A 20,754-nucleotide genomic window follows, 5' to 3' on the forward strand; every position below is an offset into this window, starting at 1 on the left:
TGGGGGCCCCAAAGGCACCCTCTGAACTGTGATGTTCTTGAATAAAGTTGAAAATCCCAGAACAGACTATTTTTAATCTTATGAGCCTATCACCCTAAAGGAAGACCATTTTCCCACCCCATTTAAATGCAAAATAGTAAAATGAGATGCAAATATCAGTATCATGTATGTTGTTGCTGTCAATAAATATGTACCTTAATGAAAACTTAGAATAGTATAAAACTGAACATGACAGATGTAGCCAGATGTGGGCTGACCAGAAGACCCACAGCAGCTTTGGATGTGTTGGAGGTATGAGCAGGCCCCACTGCTTCTACCTCATCCAAAGTCTAAGCCCAACTTGACCTGATCCAGGTGGCCAAGAGCAGGTCATTGCCATTTGCCCAGAGTTCAAGATACTTTTGAGCCACCAATGGTGAGAGCCGAAGACTTTCATGCAAGGTTTGGATCAAGGAGATTGTGGCTTGATATGGGAAAATTTTACGTAAGGATGAAAATCAGAGGGGGGGAAAACAGCAAGAAGCCAAAGGACATTGACCTGGTCACAATGATTCCTCCAGTTTCTTCTTATCTGTGGCATGTGTAAGAGTTCATTTTAGGTTGGGTGCGGTGGCTCATGCCTACAGTCCTAGCACTTTGGGAGGAGGCCGAGGTGGGCAGATGGTCTGAGCTCAGGAGACCAGCCTGGGCAACATGATAACACCCTGTCTTTACTAAAAACACAAAAAATTTAGCCAGGTGTGGTGGCCTATGCCTGTAGTCCCAGCTGCTTAGGAGGCTGAGGCATAAGAATTGCTTGAACCCCAGAGGCAGAGGTTTCAGTGAGCTGAGACCGCCCCACTTTACTCCAGCCTGGCAACAGAGCAAGACTCTGTCTCCAAAAAAAAAAAAAAAAAAACCAAAACAGTTTAGTTTAGAGTTACCACCCCCTACACAGACATTAAAACATCTTTATATAGATCCCACAGATTTTTCAGTACCTGCTTGATCATAGAAAAGCTCAACAACTTGACCACAACTTTATTTACACTTCCACTTATCAATGTTTGTGCCTGACTTTACATGCCAAGAAGGTATTCTCCTTTTCCTCCCTGCAAGGACTCAAGATCTGCCAGGAAGAAAAGAGGGGAGTGAAAGCGGCTGAAATTTTCAGCAGAGCAGAGCTGGTTATCACTTAAGTGTAAATAAATAAGGCGTGAATCTAGAAATGAAGATCACTTTCATGCATTCTTGGATATAAAGGAATTACTCTTAACTCTCCCAGTGTCCAAATTTTGAAAATCTACATTGGGATGAGGGATTACTGAATAAATGTTCTAGGTGCTAGTCTGCACAGTCTTAGATGAAATTATCATAAGAAAAATCTTTTGAGAAAGTTTAATGGAAAAGATCATATATCGTTAAACACTGAAGGTCAGAGAGTTATGGGTAGATCAAAGTACCCTAGACCAGTGGTTTTCAAAGTGTGATCCCAGATGGGCATCACCTGGGAACTCGTTAGAAAAACAAATTCTCAGCCCCACCCTAGACTTACTGAATCAGAAAATCTGGGGGTGGGGTCCAGAAATTAGTGTTTCAACAAACCCTCCAGGCGACTCCAATGCACGTGACAGTTTGAGAACCACTTTGAAATCTTTTGTTCTAATGAATTCCCTAATTTTAGATGAGAAACCCAAGGCCCACAGTAAGTAAATGCCTTTCCCACTATCATCCTGCTGACTGTGTGAACTAAAATAAGAGATGAAAACTTGTTTTACTAGTCATACTTTTAAAAATAAGCCAGTTTTCTTTTCCCCAAAGATTAGAAGAGAATTGATGCTTCTGGTTTGTATTAGGTTCTCTAGGGGGACAGGACTAATAGGATAGATGTATATATGAAGGGGAATTTATTAGGAGAATTGACTCACACCATCACAAGGGGAAGTCCCAAAATAGGCCGTCTGCAAGCTGAGAAGCCAGGAAGCCAATCCAAGTCCCCAAACCTCAAAATCAGGCAAGCCAATAGTGCAGACTTGAGTCTGTGGCTAAAGGCCTGAGAGCCCCTGGAAAATCACTGGTGAAAGTTCAAGAGTCCAAAACCTGAAGAACTTGGAGCCCGATGTACGAGGGCAGGAAGCATCCAGCACGGGAGAAAGATGGAGGCCAGAAGACTTGGCCAGTCTAGTCTTTCCACGTTCTTCTGCCTGCTTTTATTCTGGCCGTGCTGGGAGCTGATTAGATTGTGCCCACCCAGATTGAGGGTGGGTCTGCCTCTCCCAGTCCACTGATTCAGACGTTGATCTCCTTGGACAACACCCTCACAGACACACCCAGGAACAGTACTTTGCATCCTTCAATACAATCAAGTTGACACACAATATTAACCATCACATGGTTTCAAGCCTGCTTTCTGATTCATCAAATGTGAACTAAATGTGCATGATTCTGAGTAAAATCCCATCAGAATTCCCAGTGCCTGGCAAATAATGGGCACTCAGTAAATATTTGTCATAACATGAATCGGCCTCACACAAGGACCATTGGCGAGTACTTCATCCATTTCCTTGTACAGTTAGCGGGTCTCTGCCAAAATGGTTATTACTGAGACCCCAAAACACCACATTTTCTTGCATGGAATAATTTTGACAAGTAACTCAGTTTCTCCCCATTTACACTCAAATGCCTCCAAAAGTAGACTGAAAAAGAGAAATCCACTGTGAAAACTGAAAAGCTAAGAGAAGTCCCTGAAATGCTATCCATGTGAAATTTCCCCAACATTTTCTCAGTTAACTTTGTAAACATCTGAGAAGATTTCACTTATTTTAAATAGCTGAAATTTTGTTTGTTTATTTTGCTTTGCTTTACCAGGATAAAAATTGGAAATGCAGTCTTAGCATGTGTGAAAGCTTTACTTTTTAGGAAAGACACGACAGATTGAATCTAAGGTGAAAGAAGATCCCAGGGCCAGAAGATTTGAGAAATAAGGCATAAATTCTCCCCCAAAAGAACTCCAAACACAAAACTACCTATATGGAAAGAATGACATCAAAATCAAACAATTATAAGTAATACATTGAATCAATTTGGTTAAGCTTTCTTTTTTCTCAATAAATTCTTGACTTCTTCACATGAAATGTTTAAATTCATAATTGTTTTTCTCTGAATTATCTGTCCTATAGTAAAAATGTTATTTTAAATGGTTTTATTTTCTTTTATTTGCAAAAAAGCTTCTAAACGTTTTTTTCTTTTTTTAAAAAAGAGCATAACGTCTGTACTAGGAGGAATACGGACATGTTTTATTGCTCTAATAATACTTACATCTAATGGTTAAAGCCTTTGGCATCACCAAGTACTCAAGGCTTATATTACTATCAAAAGTCTTTAATGAAGAGGAACAGCAACCAAATTATATAACACCAAGTCTTACAATTACACATAATTTTAAAATGCTATACAATTAAGTCATTTACCTAAGAACTACATGATTTTGTGATCAAATAATGTATGTCAACTCTTTATATGGTACACCTCAATTGCTGATAAATTCTGGACCGCACCAACATTTTAGGAGCCCAAGAAAAAGATGTTTGTCAGTTCTTCATGCCGTGTTTTATGCCTCAATTAACAGAATAAGCTGTGTGTGCATATGAATGCGGCACATCCAATTACTTTTTTCGGTGGTATGGAAATGGTAACTGGACCTTCGTCTGGAAGCTTTGCCACTGTGGCTGTCACATTCAAAGGGAAAACGTGTATCTAGGAAACCAGCTATGCTGAAGGTGAATTTTCTCAAGGATCAGTTTTTTTCTACCAAGGAATCATGTCCTTTTTGAGAGCAGGGATTCTTTCAGCCTTAAAAGAACAATGATTTTTATAGTACATAAATCAAATAAAACTTTATTTTTTGGAAAACAATTATTGATCAACATGTATCATCAGCAATGCAGCAAAGTCTCCAGCCAGGCTGCAGAGATTTAGGCTCCTCCATTCTCCAGTGACCCGGGGGTTTAGAGATCCATAGTGATTGCTACTTGCAAAGCTCTATTAATGACACAACTTTTCCCATGCTTTCGTAGTAAAATACAAAAGTATGCCAAAGACACCACAAAAGTGATAAGTAAAAAGAGAATAATCTTAAGTAGAGAAAGCCAGACCTCATGAGTGGCAATTCTAAAACAAGTCCTACCACTGGCCTCATAACTCTTTAAGAACCTTCCTAATTTTCACCTTTAAAATATGAGGCCAATAAACATCAGCTCAATTCCTCTCTGACCTGCATATTTTAATAGCACTTTTCTGGGCCCTGGGCAAAATTATTTTAGCCATCTTTGAATGTTCTGGTCTTGGGAGAAGGCTAAAATCTAATATATTATTTTTAAAAAACTTAAATAGTAGTGCAGTGGAGTTGCACATGTATTTCTTAGATATATAAACAAAAAATTGCGGATTTGTTGTGCCTCCCTCAGCTCCTGTCCAAGATGGCAGCTTGGCCAACTTGGGTTTGGGGAAGAGCAGGGGGCTTGGGTCTATCAGTCCAGGTCTTAATCCTGACCCCATGCCTAGTGTTGGCACTGGGGCCTCGGCGGCTCAGCCTGGACCCAAAAGCCCATCCTGTGGAGGAGCCGCCTCAGTCCTCTGACGCCATGGCACTCGGTCCTCTGACGCCATGGCAGTCCTGAGGGTGATCCCCATTGGGATCTGTTGTAGAAGGTCCACCTAGAAGACTTCCAAATCAAGGACCTGCCACCCCCAGTGCTGTAACCTTCTAGGAGGCTTGCCAGGCAGCTCAGCCAACCTAAGCATCTCTCTGCAGACCCCCAGAGAATATGAGGTGCCTTCTTGTTTCCCCACAAGATTACCGAGGGACCCCCTAGGGATCAAACCCAGTCCCTCCTCTGTCACCCTGAGGGGAGTAGAGCGGAAGCCGTTGCCTGCCTACACTTTCTCCACCGAGCCAGTATCCCCTTACCCCATAGCTCCTTCTTCCCTCGGCGGCACCTACCCTTTCCTTGTTTAGGGCGCTACAGGGGTGAAACTTGACTTACCAGGAATAGAAAATACCTAGTTTCAATATGTTGGAGATTTTAGCCTAATTACAATAGAAATTTCTCTTACCCAGGATCCTAATATCCCTGGAAGTGTGGCTTTCTTTCTACTCCTGCTGCTTTTGAACTGGGCTCTTGCTTCCAAACTTATATTCTTTCAATCTGTCACGTAGGCCTGTATTTCCATCTAATTATCAGTGTCAGCAAGGAGCCTTGTGCAGATAAAGACTCCCAGTTCAGCCCTTCCATAACAATTCCAAAAAGCAGATGGCTGCCATGGCCCAGACCTGTCATTCCAGCTACTCAGGAGGCTGAGGTGGGTGGACTGCTGGAGCCCAGGAATTTGAGACCAGCCTGGGCAGTATAGCAAGATCCCTGTTTCAAAAAAAAAAAAGCAAGGTGTGGAATGATGACCATAACCTGCTGTCTTCGGGTTAAGAAAAGGAAAATAAGACTTTTTCTTTTTCCTTTATCTCTCTCTCTCTCTTTCTTTCCTTCCTTCCCTACAGGGCCTTACTCTGTTGCCCAGGCTGAGTGGCACAATCACAGTTCACTGTAGCCTTGAACTCCTGGGCTCAAGCTGTTTTCCTGCCTCGCCTCCCAAGTAGCTGGGCCTACAGGCATGTGCCATCACACCTAGCTAATTTTTGTTGTTGTTGTTGTTGTTGAGGGGATGGCTTATATCAAGCAAATTTATTTACTCAAAATGTCTTTAATGTTTGAAAACACCCAATCTCCCACAACCACCAAAAACTCCACGTGAGTTGGAATCTCCCACCGTGGTTGGCTTGAGAACGCGCGAGGGTATGACTGGAGTAAGGAGGCAAGCCGGGCAGTGGTCACCATGCATCAAGGCCACCATGGGAGGGAAGACGAGGGGTGGGAGGCTGAGAGCCCAGGAGGAAGCAGTGGCTGGTGGGAGACACGGACCCCAAACTCACAACAGAGGGAATCCAACACAGTCTGGGCAAGGACCTGGGGTACCAGCTGCCCCACTGTGGCCTCCCTGTGGGGGTCTTGACCCTCTTGAGGTAGCATTTCACACAAATCTACAGGTGAATGGAGCAGGCCAGGCCACGGGAAGCCTCACCCCAGGACAGGAGAACCTGAGTGGAGGCTGCTAGCCTTGGGGAGTCCAGAACATCCAGATAATGTTTCAAAATTTTTATTATTATTATTATTTGTAGAGACAGGACCTCACTGTGTTGCCCAGGCTGGTCTCAAAATTCTGACTTCAAGCAATCCTCTCACCTTGCTTCCCAAAGTGCTGGGATGATAGGATGACCTTGCCTGGTGAAAAGATTTCATAGTCATATTTGCTTGGATCTGCATAAAGACTGGAAAAAAACTTTTAAAAAAGTGATAGACAACCTTTTTATGTTAGTGAAAGTGTGAAGGAAACAAGGAATTGTTTGCCTTTCCTTTTTTATATGATTCTGTTTTTTTGTGTTTTCACTTTTGCAAAGAAATATTAAAAGGGTTTTGCTTTTGTTTGTGTTTTTTAGTGGTTCTGATGATAAGCCAGGTCTGGAGAATTGCAGGGCTTCCCAGGAGTTTTTTTTTTTTTTTTTTTTTTTTTTTTTAGATGGAGTCTTGCTCTGTCACCAGGCTGGAATGCAGTGGCACAATCTCGGCTCACTGCAACCTCCGCCTCCCGGGTTCAAGCCATTCTCCTGCTTCAGCCTCCCAAGTAGCTGAGATACAGGTGCGTGCCATCACGCCCAGCTAATTTTTGTATTTTTATTAGAGATGGGGTTTCACCATGTTGGCCAGGATGGTCTCCATCTCCTCACCTAGTGACCCACCTGCCTTGGCCTCCCAAAGTGCTGGTATTACAGGCATGAGCCACCCCTCCTGGCCCCCAAGAGAGCTTTTAAACGTAAATCTGGTCATGTCCCACTACTGACACCCTCCAACAATGTCAAATCATGTTTGGGATAAAATCAAGCTCATTTAGCATGAATGGTGAGGTCACTGCTGACCGGAGCCTGCCCTGCTTCTCAGTCTGCCCACCCCAGGGCATGCCAGCTACCCCTCCATTCCTGCCTGCCCCTCCCTACCTCTCACAACTCCTCACTGTTTTCTCAGAAGATGCAGCCTGTCACCACCCTTTCCACCATCTGCCCTGCCGAGAATTTGCCAGAATAAATAAGATTCTCCTTTCTATGTCACACTACACAACATTTTAAAAATATTTATTTATTTGGAGACAGGGTCTTGCTTTGTCACCCGGGCTGCAGTGGTATGATCATAGCTCACTGCAGCCTTGATCCCCTGGACTCAAACAATCCCCCCACTTCAGCCTCCCCAGGAGTTGGGACCGCAGGCATGTGCCACCACACCTGGCTAATTTTTTAATGTTTAGTTTTAGTAGAGATGAGGTCTCACTATGTTGCCCAGGCTGCTTGAACTCTTGGGCTCAAGCAATCCACCTGCCTTGGCCTTCCAAAGGGCTGGGATTACAGGTGTGATCCACCATGCCTGGCCAATGTTTTAAAAAAATATCTTTCTACCCTCCCACCTCCCAGTCGGGGACAATAGCATTCTCAGTTGGGGTAGTGTTTGTTGAAGGAATGAATAAATGATTTTCAGTGTTAATGAAAATATTTTTAGAATAACAAAATAAGCATAGAAGAAAGCTCGTTAGATCACTTAAATCTGTGATGTTTTTAAAAAGATATGTGTTTGTGTTAGTAAATAAACAGAAAATTATGATCAGGATAATGGGTTATAAGTTTTAGCCAGGGGACTGCTAAGTATGTTAATAGATAGATAAGAATCATCTGTAATTGACATGCTCTTTGTATGCCCACAATGCTGCTAGCTGGTTTCTCAGGCCCTGGACAATGTTAGACCTCACTCGTAAGTAAAGAAAACCTGTTTCCCTTGTTTACACAGTGAATTTACTTAAGGAGCACTGTCTTCATGGGTGAAACAATGGTGGTTTTACTGCTCTTTACACATAAATTATCACAAGGTGGGAATGAATCTAAATGAGGTCATACAGTGTTTATGAACATGACATGAATTATGAAGATAAGTTGCCTTGTGATCTATATGATCAGAAACTAGTTTATTACTTTCTATATGAAAAATAATGGTAAAATTTTGTCCCTCTATCGTCTGTCTTGACTTTCAAATTTTTTAAAAACACATTCTGCAATGATTGAGTAAATTGGCTTTTAAAGAAGTTCTACTTCATATTTTAAAATAAATTTGTAGTCATGAAAATATGAATATGTCACCTGACATCTCAATAAGATCTTCATTGTAACAACTCAATTAGCTTTTGAAATGGTCTCATCTAGCTAATACCCTGCTTTCCGAAGAAATAATCAATTACTTTTGAACCAGGAAAATCTCTGATAGTAGATCAAAAAAACATACAAACAAACCTGGAACAGGATAAATTAATAGTGCTTTGATTCTTCAAAGAACATAAGTTATTTCAATCCAACAATCAGCTGTTTAAGAGTCCATGCCCCCTTTCTGAAGTTGAACATTAGCTTGCTAAGAACTTTTCTTTAAAAAAAGGTACCATGAACTGATTTAGCTTGCTGCCACATATGAAATGTGGTTCTAATGACAGAATTAATTTTTCATGAGTTATGAATCCTTTGAAATTGGAATCCAGAAAATTATACATGGGAGTCACTTCTTCCTTTTCTAATTAAGTGGATAGTATTGTCTTCACCATCCAGCTGGTTTCTCAGAAACCAAAGTTGGCTTCTATATAAATATAATTTCATTTTATGGGAAGTAGGTTCTCCCACACCACATGCCTAAGCTTCTTTAGATGTAAATGGCATGGCATGAAGGCCTGTCCTTCCAATCAAAACGTGAAACCAGCCCTTCCAAATGGCTTAATATTTAACTATTAACTATTAAGAGCAACGATTGCTTAAAATAAAAGCCCTTGGCATAATAACCATTTTCACAAAACTAATTCCCTCAAATAGCTATGTCCTAATGGACCAATAAAACTTGCCTTGTCGTGTCTGAATGTGGCATTAGAGCCTTTTAGAGCTGGCTGTAATTGGTAATCACTGTTCAGGTGAAAGTGGGGGGCGGGGAGATTGATAGAATAGTACTTTATACTGAGCTTCCACGGGGCCTTTCATCTGATGATCTCAAAGCACTTGACAAACACTAATTAATATTCGTGATACCCCAGTGAGGGAGGTAAGTATTATTATCCCCATTTTGCAGATGAGATGAGGTTAAGTCGGGTAACCTGGTGAGTCAGGGACAGAATGAAGGGCTCCTAATTCTCAGTCTTGTGCTCATACAACCATTACAAGGGCCTGCCATGGAAAACATAAAAGGAAACACACCTCATTTTCAAATCCCCCAAGGTGAACACATCAATTGTAAATGGGATCACAATTAAGCCACTTGGTTTTAACAACAGTAATACCGTCTTGTAATCGTCAGACTCCATTCTGAGACAAATAGAAAACAGTATTAAAAGTAGTTTCCTTGAAGTGTCAAATAAAGATTATTTTATCATGAGAGGAGCCATACAGAAATTTGTGTTGAACAATTTGATAAGGTGGCCAAAAAGTTGGATTTCACTTTTATTCAGATGGTGGGTTAGATCCTTGCACAACTCTAACTTTCTGAGGACAGATCCATCCTTTTAGAGTTTGTGTCCTAGTGTGGAGTGTAAATGGGTACATTACTCAATAAACGTTAGTTAAACCAACAAAACCAACTAAATGCCAAGGTGCTGGGGGCATGTGAAGAGGAATAGGATAGAACTCTACCCTCAGGGGGGGCTAGGGAATTAAGGAAAGACATAGAATACAAGAAACTAATTTTAAAATGAGGGGAGAAGAGCAGGAATGGTCCAAGCATTCAGTGTGAAAACACCAAGGTTCTAGATTCAAATTGGAACATTAAAGGTTTTGATGAGTTCTCAGAGGCTAAGACCATTGCTTCTGGAAACCGTATTAACTCTTACATACCATCATGGTGGCTTTTTCAGCTAAAGCTAATTGGCTTTCAAACAACGCGTTGGATTTTTTAACTCATTGTTTAAAATGCTGAATATTATAATAAATACTGTTTGGTCCAAGGGAAGACTTGGAAATAGCTTAGAGATGAGTAGGGAGCCAGACATACTGGCCTTCTTTGGGTTTCTCCAAAGCCTCTCTGCCTCAGGGTCTTTGCATTCTGAGTGTTAGATGATTCAGTCTACCCAGAATGCCTTTCCCACCCTCCCTCCCCACCTTCTTCACCTGACCAACTCTCACTTATCCTTTGGATTTCTGCTTAAACATCATTTTTTGACTCTTTAGAATAGTTACAGCTTCTGAGAACTCTTTGCATATTTCCTTCATAGTAACTATCTCAGCTTGTAATGAAATATTTGGATTTTTAAAAATTAATGAATTTCTATCTTTCTTCTACTCACTGCCTCTAATTTTAAGAGATCTATATCTGTTTTGCCTACTGTTATAGCTTTAGCACACAGGAGGTCCTTAATAGAAACTTGTTGGATGAATAAACACACATGGTGCTAATTGCTGAGAAACTGGAAACTAGGAGCATTTGGGCAGAGCTCATACTAAGAGAAAGGCAGCTTCAGTTAGTGGAAAGCAAGACTGGTACTATCAGCGAGGCCCCAGTGTTGCTACGAGCTGGCTCGCCACTCACAGCTAGGCCATGGTGTTCATCCATTTAACATAAACTATTTCACAGCACAGGATACCAGTGTCATTCAAGGACATTCAGTCACTCTAATCGATCAAGACAAAACAAGAATATTGTCCAAGCCACAAAACCATCCAACCATCCCCTATTCAGGCTAAGATGAGTCACTGCTGCTGCTTTGACAATTACAGTGTTAGCCTTGCATTGTTCTTCTCACCTGCAATGTAAAAATTTCTATCGTGGAATAGTTCCTCCTTCCTGACAGAGCCTTGAACCCTCCCTAAAATCTCCTAAACATGTCCTATAATAAGATCTCTTCAACATCCTCTTACTGAGATGCCCCATGGTCCCTCATGATGTGAGGTCTCCCTCATCACGATGAGCCAACCGACCCAATTTCATCAATAAACCAACTTTGTGTCTCTGGTGGTCTTTGACTTGGGGACATGGAAAATACAAAGACTTGTATATAATGAGACAAAAAAAAAGATACACAGCTGCTCAAATATGTCTCCCTTCCCAGAGAATGATTTAGGACTGGGAATATTTCACTCCAGGAAGTCATTCAATCGATTTTCAAGATATTATTGAAACACTGTATTAATATAGATCTTCCTAGATTATCAGATGATTTAAAAATCTCTTCACACTGGATTTTGGAAAGCAAACAATTAGGAATTCTTTTATGGAATAATTTTAATGTGTTTTATATATTCTTAAATGAAAATGGGTGTATATTCCTTGGAATTGTCAATGTGAGGTAGCCAACTAGAAGGAAACAAGATAACTTCCAAGGTTAATCTGCAAGGTACATAGATCAATGTGGATAATCAAAGACTGATTAAAGTTTTTATAAGAAACACTTTTTATGCTTCTCTCAACTGCTTCATGTAGGCTACCACCTCAAGGGGAAACTGCAGTCTATGTTTTTGCTATTTGTTTTTTTTCCCCCCCTCTCTATTCAGTTACCTAAAGACCTAATATATTTGGGCATTAGAATGAGAATGTATCTTCTCTATCTCTGTAATCCAATTCACTTCTTCCTAACAATTCTAGTTTCAAACTCCGCCCTCTGCCTTTTCTTAGCAACTTAGAGCAAATTCATTCAAAGCATTCCCAAAGCCAAGGGCAGATTTTAAAGGTTGTTCACAGTCAGCTGGGGCCGTGTATCTCAATCTTTTGTATCTTAGTTTCCTTTGGAGTGACATAAAAATTTTCTGATTTCATCAACTGCTGGGTGTTCCCTGGAGTCCCCACTGAAAGACAATGGCTTTAGATTCTAGTACTCCTTAAGTTGGTATGTCAAAACCCCCCGTCTCACATTAAGAATTATTCATCTCTTTAGAATGGAGCTTTCAGTCAAACTTGGTGTCACTCCTCAATATTCTGCTTATTGTTTCAACTTCATTAAATAATCTGTGTTTTCTGTTGCCTTATGGATCCAAAGAGAACCTTTGCCAGACCATCTTGGAAACATCCTTACCACGTGTCTCTCATGCTGCCCCCAGTTCTGGTCTAGCATCTCAATTCTTTTACCTACATATTTATCTTTTCTTGCCCATCTCATCTTGCTACTCCTCTTTCTTTCTTTGTGTATATATTGCATTTGAAGCTCAGCTTGTTTGAAACTAAACTCATTATTTGCCCTTTCCCACTTCCAAATTAATCCCTCACTGCTTTCTCTTTTAAATAGGTCGTTTTGCTAATTTATTTCCATTTTCCTTGACCGTGACATCAAAGCAATTTTCAAACCCCATCAGTTCTTCCTTCACAGTCTCCTTTTTCCATTCCCTCTTTCATTCCCTTGGACTACTCCCAAGTCTGCTGTCTCTGTCTCTCTTTTCTCCATTCTGTCTGCCAAATCATTGCCAAATTAGCCTCTGCTGCATCTTATTTCAATCATGCTATAGCCCTGTTAACAAATATAAATAAAGACACATCTACCGAATCTAGTTCAGACGCTAGTTGGAGTTGGGTGGGCTACAGGGCTTCCCCTCACCCCCACAGAGTTCTGAAAAAAAGACAGTTTTTAACAGTCAGAACCAGAATTCAGATGCAAATCTTTCAACTTTAAATCTTCTATAACCTAACTACAAGACTGTGTGACTTCTTGCTAAACTTCATTTCAATATGTTTATATATTTCATTTGTAAAAAAAAATTGACCAACATGCAAAACACACACACACACACACACACACACACACACACACACCACTGTAGTACTGGAAGAGCTACATAAGTGTGCTTCTGTATAACTCATTAAACAATGACCATCTCTTGACATCCTCTTGTCTTTCCTCTCCATTCCAAGTTTTACCAGCAATGCAAACGTTTGATACTACAGCGTTTTTACAGATTGAAGGTTCGTGTCAATCCTGCGTTGAGCAAATATATCGCTCACTTTGTGTATATGTGCTCACTTTGTGTCTCTGTGTCACATTTTGGTAATTCTCACAATATTCAAATTTCAAAGTTTGAAATATTTCAAACATTTTAATTATTACTATATCTGTTTTGGTGATCTGAGAGCAGTGATCTTTGATGTTACTATTGTGATTGTTTTGGGGTGCCATGAGCTACACCTATATAAGACAATGAACTTAATTGATAAATGTTTTTGTTCTGACTGCTCCACTGACTGCCTGTTTCCCCATCTCTCCCCCTCTCCTTGGGCCTCCCTATTTCCCTGAGACACAGTGATATTAAAATTAGGCCAATTAATAGCCCCTACAATGACCTTTAAGTGTTCAGGTGAAAGGAAGGGGTACAAGTCTCCCACTTTAAGTCAAAAGCTAGAAATAATTAAGCTTCAATCAGTGAAGGCTGAGAAAGGTAAGGAGGCTGCAGAAGAAAAACTGACAGCTGGCAGAGTTGGCTTGTTAGGTTTAAGTAATAAAGTTTTCTCCATAACATAAAAGTGCAAAGTGAAGCAGCGAGTGCTGATGGGGAAGCCGCAACAAGCTATCCAGAAGATCTAGCTACGATCATTGATGAAGGTAGCTATACTAACAAATTTTCAACGGAGACAAAACAGCCTTGGATTGGAAGAAGATGCCATCTAGGACTTTCTTACCTAGAGAGAAGACAATGCTTGGCTTTAAAACCTCAAAGGAGAGGCTGACTCTCTTGCTAGGGGCTAATGCGGCTGGAGACTTTAAGTTGAAGCCGATGCTCATTACCATTCTGAAAATCCTAGGGTCCTTAGGAATGACACTAAATCTACTCTCCTTGTGCTTGAAAAGGGGACAATAAAGTCCAGATGACAGCACATTTGTTTAAGACATGGTTTACTTAATATGTTACGCCCACTATTGAGAACTACTGCTCAGAAAACATTGCTTTTCCAAACATTACTGCTGATTGACAATATACCAGATCACCTATGAGATCTGATGGAGATGTACAAAGAAATTCGTTTTGTTTTCATGCCTGTTGAGGTGGTTTGGATCCGTGTCCCCACCCATATCTCATGTTGAACTGTAATCCCCAGTGTTGGAAGTGGAGCCTGATGCAAGGTGATTGGATCATGGAGATGTTTCTCGTGAATGGTTTGGCGCCATCCCCTTCGTGCTGTTCTGGTGACAGTGAGTGAGTCCTCATGGGATCTTGTTGTTTAAAAGTGTGTGACACCTTTCCCTTTGCTCTTGCTGCTGCTGCCATGTGAGACCCCTCTCTCCCCCTTCACCTTCTGCCATTATTGTAAGTTTCCTGAGGCCTCTCCAAGTCATGCAGATGCCAGCATCATGTTTCCTGTACAGCCTGCAGAACCCCGAGCCAATTAAACCTCTTTTATGTATAAAATACCCAGTCTCAAGTATTTCTTTAAAGCAATGCGAGAACTGACTAATACATCTGCTAATGTAACATCCATCCTGCAGCCCATGGATCGAGGAGTATTTTGACTTTCAAGTGTTATTACTTAAGAAATACATTTTGTAAGGCTGTAGCTGCCATAGGTGGCCATTCCCCTAATGGACCTGGGCAAAGTTAATTGAAAACCTTCTGGAAAGGATTCACTATTCTACATGCCATTAAAAACAGTCACAATTCATGGGAGGAGGTCAAAATATCAATATTGACAGGAATTTGGAAGAAGCTGATTCCAGCCCTCATGGATGACTTTGAGGGGTTCAAGCCTTCAGTGGAGGAAGTCACTACACGTGTAGTGGAAATAGCAAGAGAAGCAGAATTAGAAATGGGAGCCTGAAGAGGCAGTCGTATTGCTTCAGTCTCATGATAAAACTTGAGTGGATGAGGAGGTGCTTCTTATGAATGAGCAAAGAAAGTGTTTACTTGAGAGGGAATCTACTCCTGATGAAGATCCTGTGAGTATTGTTAAAATGACAACAAAGGATTTAAATATTATACGAATGTTGTTGATAAAGCAACGGCAGGACTTGAGAACATTGACTCCAATATTTAAAGAAGTTCAACTGTGGGTAAAATGCTATCAAACAGCATTGCATGCTACAGAGAAATCTTTCATGAAAGGAAGACTCATTTGATGTGGCAAACCTCATTTTTTTTTTCATTTTAAGAAATTGCCACAGTCACCCCAACCTTCAGCAACCACCCCCTGATGAGTCATTGTCCATCAACATGGAGGCAAAATCTTCCACTAGCAAAAAGATTATCACTCACTGAAGGCTCAGATGGCGATGACCATTAGCATTTTATAGCAATAAATTATTATAAAATTAAAATATGTTCATTGTTGTTTCAGACATAATGCCACTGTACACTTAATAGATTATAGTATAGTGTAAACATAACATTCATATGCACTGGGATACGAAAATATTTGGGTGACTCACTTTATTGAGAGATTAACTTTATTGTGGTGGTCTGGCATGGAACCCACAATATCTTTGAGGTATGCCTGTAGTGAAATATCCCAGCACTGTGTCACTCAACAACGACAACAGTCATGGGCATTGATGAAGTTCAGGAATTGTGTATTCCATGAATATGCCTTCTGAGTTCCTGTCCTCTTAACAAACCCTCTAGAGTGGTTCCCATGGCACCCCCTGTTAATGTGGCAAAACAGCAGTTCAGCACGGCTGAGGGAGCTCTGGCAAAGATGTCCTGAAGGCATTGTCCTGCGTGTGCCCTGTTTGGGAAACCTGAGGGAAACCTTAAGGCTACAGTTAATTAGGAATGAATTTTTTAAATCAATAGTTAGGAAGAATGGACTTTACTGTTAACATTTTTTGAAAAATGAATTTTAAGATTATGATTATTAAGAGTTTTAAATGACATGATAAAATGCTTGTAAAATTATCTCAAGTGTTAACTGCAAAGTACAAAAGTGTAATGCCAACTTTGTAAGTATAGACACAAATATTTATGGAGATCTGCTTAGGAGATTGAAAGGAAATATGCCAGAATCTTTACAGTGATTATTTCTAGAAAGGGGATTATGAAAGATTGTTTTTTATATCCCTGTTCTTTTAAAATGTTCCATAAGTAGGTGTTACTCTTAGAATTATAAAAAATAATATATTTTTCTTTAGAAAAGTTATTTGTTGGATTTTGTTTGAAGAGTTATGCATTTGTACGATTTAAATATCAAAATGCTTTAACAGGGCAAACATTGAGAAGTCTTATGAGGGTGGAAGCAGGACGTGACTCAGGAGGCAGCACTCAGTCAACTTCAGAGGCAGGGCCGAGACACCGGACCAACTGAAGACTAACTAAAACAGGGAGGAGTTGGAAGCACCTTTCCATAAGACACACCTACCAGTGTGCCATGTCAGTTTACCATTGCCATGGCAACAACCGGAAGTTACCACCCCTTTCCATGGCAACAACCCAACAACCCAGATGTTACCATCATTTTCCTAGAAATGTCTGCATAATCTGCCCCTTAGTTTGCACATAATTAAAAGTGGGTATAAATATGACTGCAGCACTGCCTCTGAGCAGCCATTTTGGGCACACTGCCTGTGGGGTAGGCCTACACTGCAGGGAGCAGTACTTCTGCTGCTGTACACTGGTGGTTCAATAAAAGTTGCTAATGCCACTGGCTTGCCCTTGAATTCCTTCCTGGGGGAAGCCACGGATCTTCCCGGGCTAAGTCGCAATTTGAGGGCTCACTTGCCCTGCGTCGTCACCTCTACTCTGATTTTCATCTCTTCCGCTTCTCTATGAACAACTACTCATTTAGTTTCCTCTGCATTCTTCCCGAGTTCTTTTTGCAGATATAAGCAAATATGAAAGCATGTTGTTATCCTTTCCCCTTTCTTACACAAAACATTACAGACACTGCTTTGCACTTTGTTCTTTTCAGTTCCTTTATCCCAGTGATATTTCCATAAGAGTACATGCATAAAACTTCCTCATTTATTGTCACAGCTGCATAGCAGTCCACTGTGTGGATGTTTTACTGTATTTGTTTCTTCTTTTTGACTATTACCAAAATAATGCCGCCATGAAGAATCTTGTATATACCTCAATTTTTAAAGTTTGCAGGTGTCTTTGTAGGATAAATATGTAGAAAGGGGTTTGCGGTTCAAAGGGTATTTTTCATTTTGATGATTGCCAAATTGTCCTCCATAGCAGTGACACTATTTTACACTCTCCTCAGTAATGCTTGTGAGCATCTGTTTTCCACATCCTTGCCAACGTGTGTGTTGCCCAACTGATTTGTTGAGTCTAATCTTATAAATTAAAAATGGCTTTTAGCAAAGTTTTATTCATATTTTTCTTACATAAGGTAGATAAATATTTTTTCACCTATTTAAGAACCATTTGTATTTCTTTTTTGTTCAGGTCCTTTGCCTTATTTTTCTAATGGATCATGGATTCTTGTTTATTTAAAGTCGGGAAATTATCCTTTGGTTAATTGCAAATTCTATTTTTTTCAGTTTATTATTTGTATGGTGATATGTGGTAGTCACATCAAATAGTAGGTTTGGGTTTTTTAAATGAAGTTAAAATTAGGAATCTCTTTAGAGTGGCTCTGACATTTGAGTCATAATTAGAAAGACCTTTCCTACTTCAAGTTTATAAAGGAATTTCCACATTTTTTATAGCACTTCCATGTCTTTGGTATTGACACTTAGATCTTCAGCGTTTTTCATGATCTACATTGTAAGAATCCAACTTTAAGTTTCTTGAATGGCTACCTCAGGCCCCAGCACCACCAATTCATTTTTTAAAAAGCTCTTTATATCACACGAATTTGAGTTTCCACCTTTTTCATATACTTTCTTAAAAGTAATATAATTTTCAAGAAAGAAAGAATGCTCTGTGGAAGCTCAAGAAAAGAGCTCCTTCAGATCAACTACTTGGTGATGCAGAGAATAATAACTTTTTTTTCCTTTTTGATACAAGGTCTTACTCTGTTGTTCAGGCTGGAATGCAGTGGCACAATCACGGCTCACTGCAGCCTCAACCTCCCTGGGCTCAGGTGATTCTCCCAGCTCAGCCTCCTGAGTAGCTGGGACTACAGGTGTGCTCCATCACGCCCATCCAATTATTTTGTATCTTTTGTAGAGATGGGGTCCCGCCACTTTGCCCAGGCTGGTCTTAAACTCTGGGGCTCAAGTGACCCACCTTCCTGGCCTCCCAAAGTGCCGGGATTACAGACGTGAACCACCAAGCCCAACCAATATATTTTTTTACAACACAGTACTATTAAATTTTTCTACATTTTTTTTAAAAAAGTAAAGATCACCTAAATTACATTATCACAGACAACACCTTGGCATATAGCTAGTTTTCTTCTATGTAATGTAAATATGTGAAAAACATTTTTTCAAGAGGTTTCCATTAGAAAAAGAAATAGGATAGACATAGTGGGAGGCTACCTAACTCTAAAATAACAAAGATGGGATCGAGAAACAAGCTTAACACAAATGAGAGTGATTAAAGCCATTTAAATCGCTTAGAGCGGTGGTTCTCAAACTTATTAAGAATCAGAAACACCTAGAGGGTTTGTTCTACCACAGACACCTTGGCTCCACCCCAAAGCCAGAAGCAGTAGATCTGGGGCAGAACCTCAAAATTTGCATTTCTGAGGAGTTCCCAGGTGATGCTAATGGCTCTGCTCTGGAAGCCACAATTTAGGACCGACCGAATTAGAGTAAAATTTGAGTGCGTGAAGATTCAGATAAAAGGACTATGTAATTTTAGGTTGATTTAAGGCCAGCCAGAAATTTCTGATTTGGCCCCTGTGGAAATGATTCCAAAAGGTGTTGATCCCCTTTCCGCCTAAGGAGATTCAATGCTCTAACCCTAATTGAGGACGTCCTGGCTGAGTAAGAATCTTGCCATGTCCTGGGGTGATCCTTCTAATAGGAGTAGATGGAGACGGTGCTGGAATGCCTGCTTTGGTTCAGATCCCCAGAGTTACCTGCAAAGTTCGTTTTAAATTCTATGTTCCTGATGTCCATCTTAACTTTTTCTCACACACACACGCAAAATGCTCTGATGGCACCTACGTTACAACGCTGAGCGAGGAGACAGCCGGTAAACCTAGGAACCACAAATACATTATCCTTTCATCATGTGCGCTGTATGGGGGCGTTAGGCAGAGAGACCTCACCAGGGCTCTGGTCTGCTCTTGAACAGCTTCCACTCTGGCTGCTGTGAGGGACAGGTGAGTCAGGGAGGATATAGAGGAGGCTACAGCAAGAATCTGGGTAAAAACCAGTGCTGTTGAGACCAGAGTGGAAGCAGTGGAGAAAGACAAAAAAAAATCCATTTGAGATGTATCTTGAAGGAAGAGCTGAAAGGAGCTGCTGCTGGTTACACGTGGGTGATGGGGGTCGGGGCAGGGGACAGAGAAAAAGCAAGAAGGATATTAAAAACAATCCATAACTGGCCATGGACAAAACAGAATATGATTTTTCAAAAAATAAAAATAAGTGAATTGGGTACTTTCAAAAAAAATTGGAAACTTCCTCTACCTACATAGAGTCTGGGGATGTGGTAGGTCAAAAAATGGTCCCCTCCAAGATATCTACTTCAAATCCCTGGAACTTGGCATTGCGACCTGATTTGGGGGACAAAACAAAAAGGTCTTTGCAGAGTTAATTAAGAATCTTGAAATGAGATCATCCTGGATTATCTGGCTGGGTATTAATCCAATGACAAGTGTCCTTATGAGAGGGAGAGTCAGAGGGAGACTCCACACAGACACTCAGGCAGAAGAGGAGCAGGCAGTGTGACCACCGAGGCAGACTGGAGTGATATTGCCTCCAGGACAGCCTGCAGCCCATAGAAACTGCAGGAGGCGAGGAAGGATCCTCCCAGAGACAGCAGGGTGCAGTGGCATGATCTCAGCTCACTGCAACCTCCGCCTCCCAGGTGCAAGCAATTCTCCTGCCTCAGCCTCCCGAGTAGCTGGGATTACAGGCGCGTGCCACCACCAGCTAATTTTTGTATTTTTAGTAGAGACAAGGTTTCACCGTGTTGGCCAGGCTGGTCTCGAACTCCTGACCTCAGGTGATTTGCCCACCTCAGCCTCCCAAAGTGCTGGGATTACAGGCGTGAGCCACGTCTCCTGGCCGAAAGAATATATTTCTGTTGTTTTAAGTCACCCAGTTTTTGGTAATTGGTTGCAGCAGCCTTGGGAAACTAACACAGGAGAGAGAGGGAAATGCTTCATGGATATTAGCTATCTATTCATTGGATGTCTCCCTCACCACTTCCTCATTGAAGGATTTCTGTCTGTCCTTTCACTGCTGTGTCCCCAGAGTCTAGAGAAGTCCAAGTACCTACTAGGCAGTCCATAAATATTTGCAGAACCAAGTAATAGTGGAGAATGTGATTTCCGATATGCTTGATAGTATGAAATGTAAAGGCTGAAATGAGGAGAGGACATTTCTTCAAGGTGGGGGCACAGATCTTAATAAAGAGGCAGGAAGGAGCTCTGAGCAGAAATGGGCCATGATTTTGCCCTTTTGGAAATTGGTTCAAGTGGGGGGAATGGCAGCCTTTGGAGGAAGCAGGATGAGTGCTTTAGGACAGGTTCTGGGAGTGTGGGTTAGCTCAGCAGTGGGAGCACTGAGAGCTTTTAGCAGCAGACTGACCTGGTAGAAACGGTATTAAGAATTTTATATGTTTCT

At 41.0% G+C, this 20,754-nt stretch overlaps 1 pseudogene; it reads left to right on the forward strand.

The window, feature by feature from the left end:
• Window positions 1-228: 228 nt before the first annotated feature.
• Window positions 229-20,754, forward strand: part of LOC108519921 (bromodomain-containing protein 7 pseudogene) — a 30,600-nt pseudogene continuing 10,074 nt past the window's right edge.

The sequence above is a fragment of the Rhinopithecus bieti genome, unplaced genomic scaffold, assembly GCF_001698545.2.
Source record: "Rhinopithecus bieti isolate Rb0 unplaced genomic scaffold, ASM169854v2 scaffold_46235, whole genome shotgun sequence".
Classification (NCBI taxonomy): domain Eukaryota; kingdom Metazoa; phylum Chordata; class Mammalia; order Primates; family Cercopithecidae; genus Rhinopithecus; species Rhinopithecus bieti.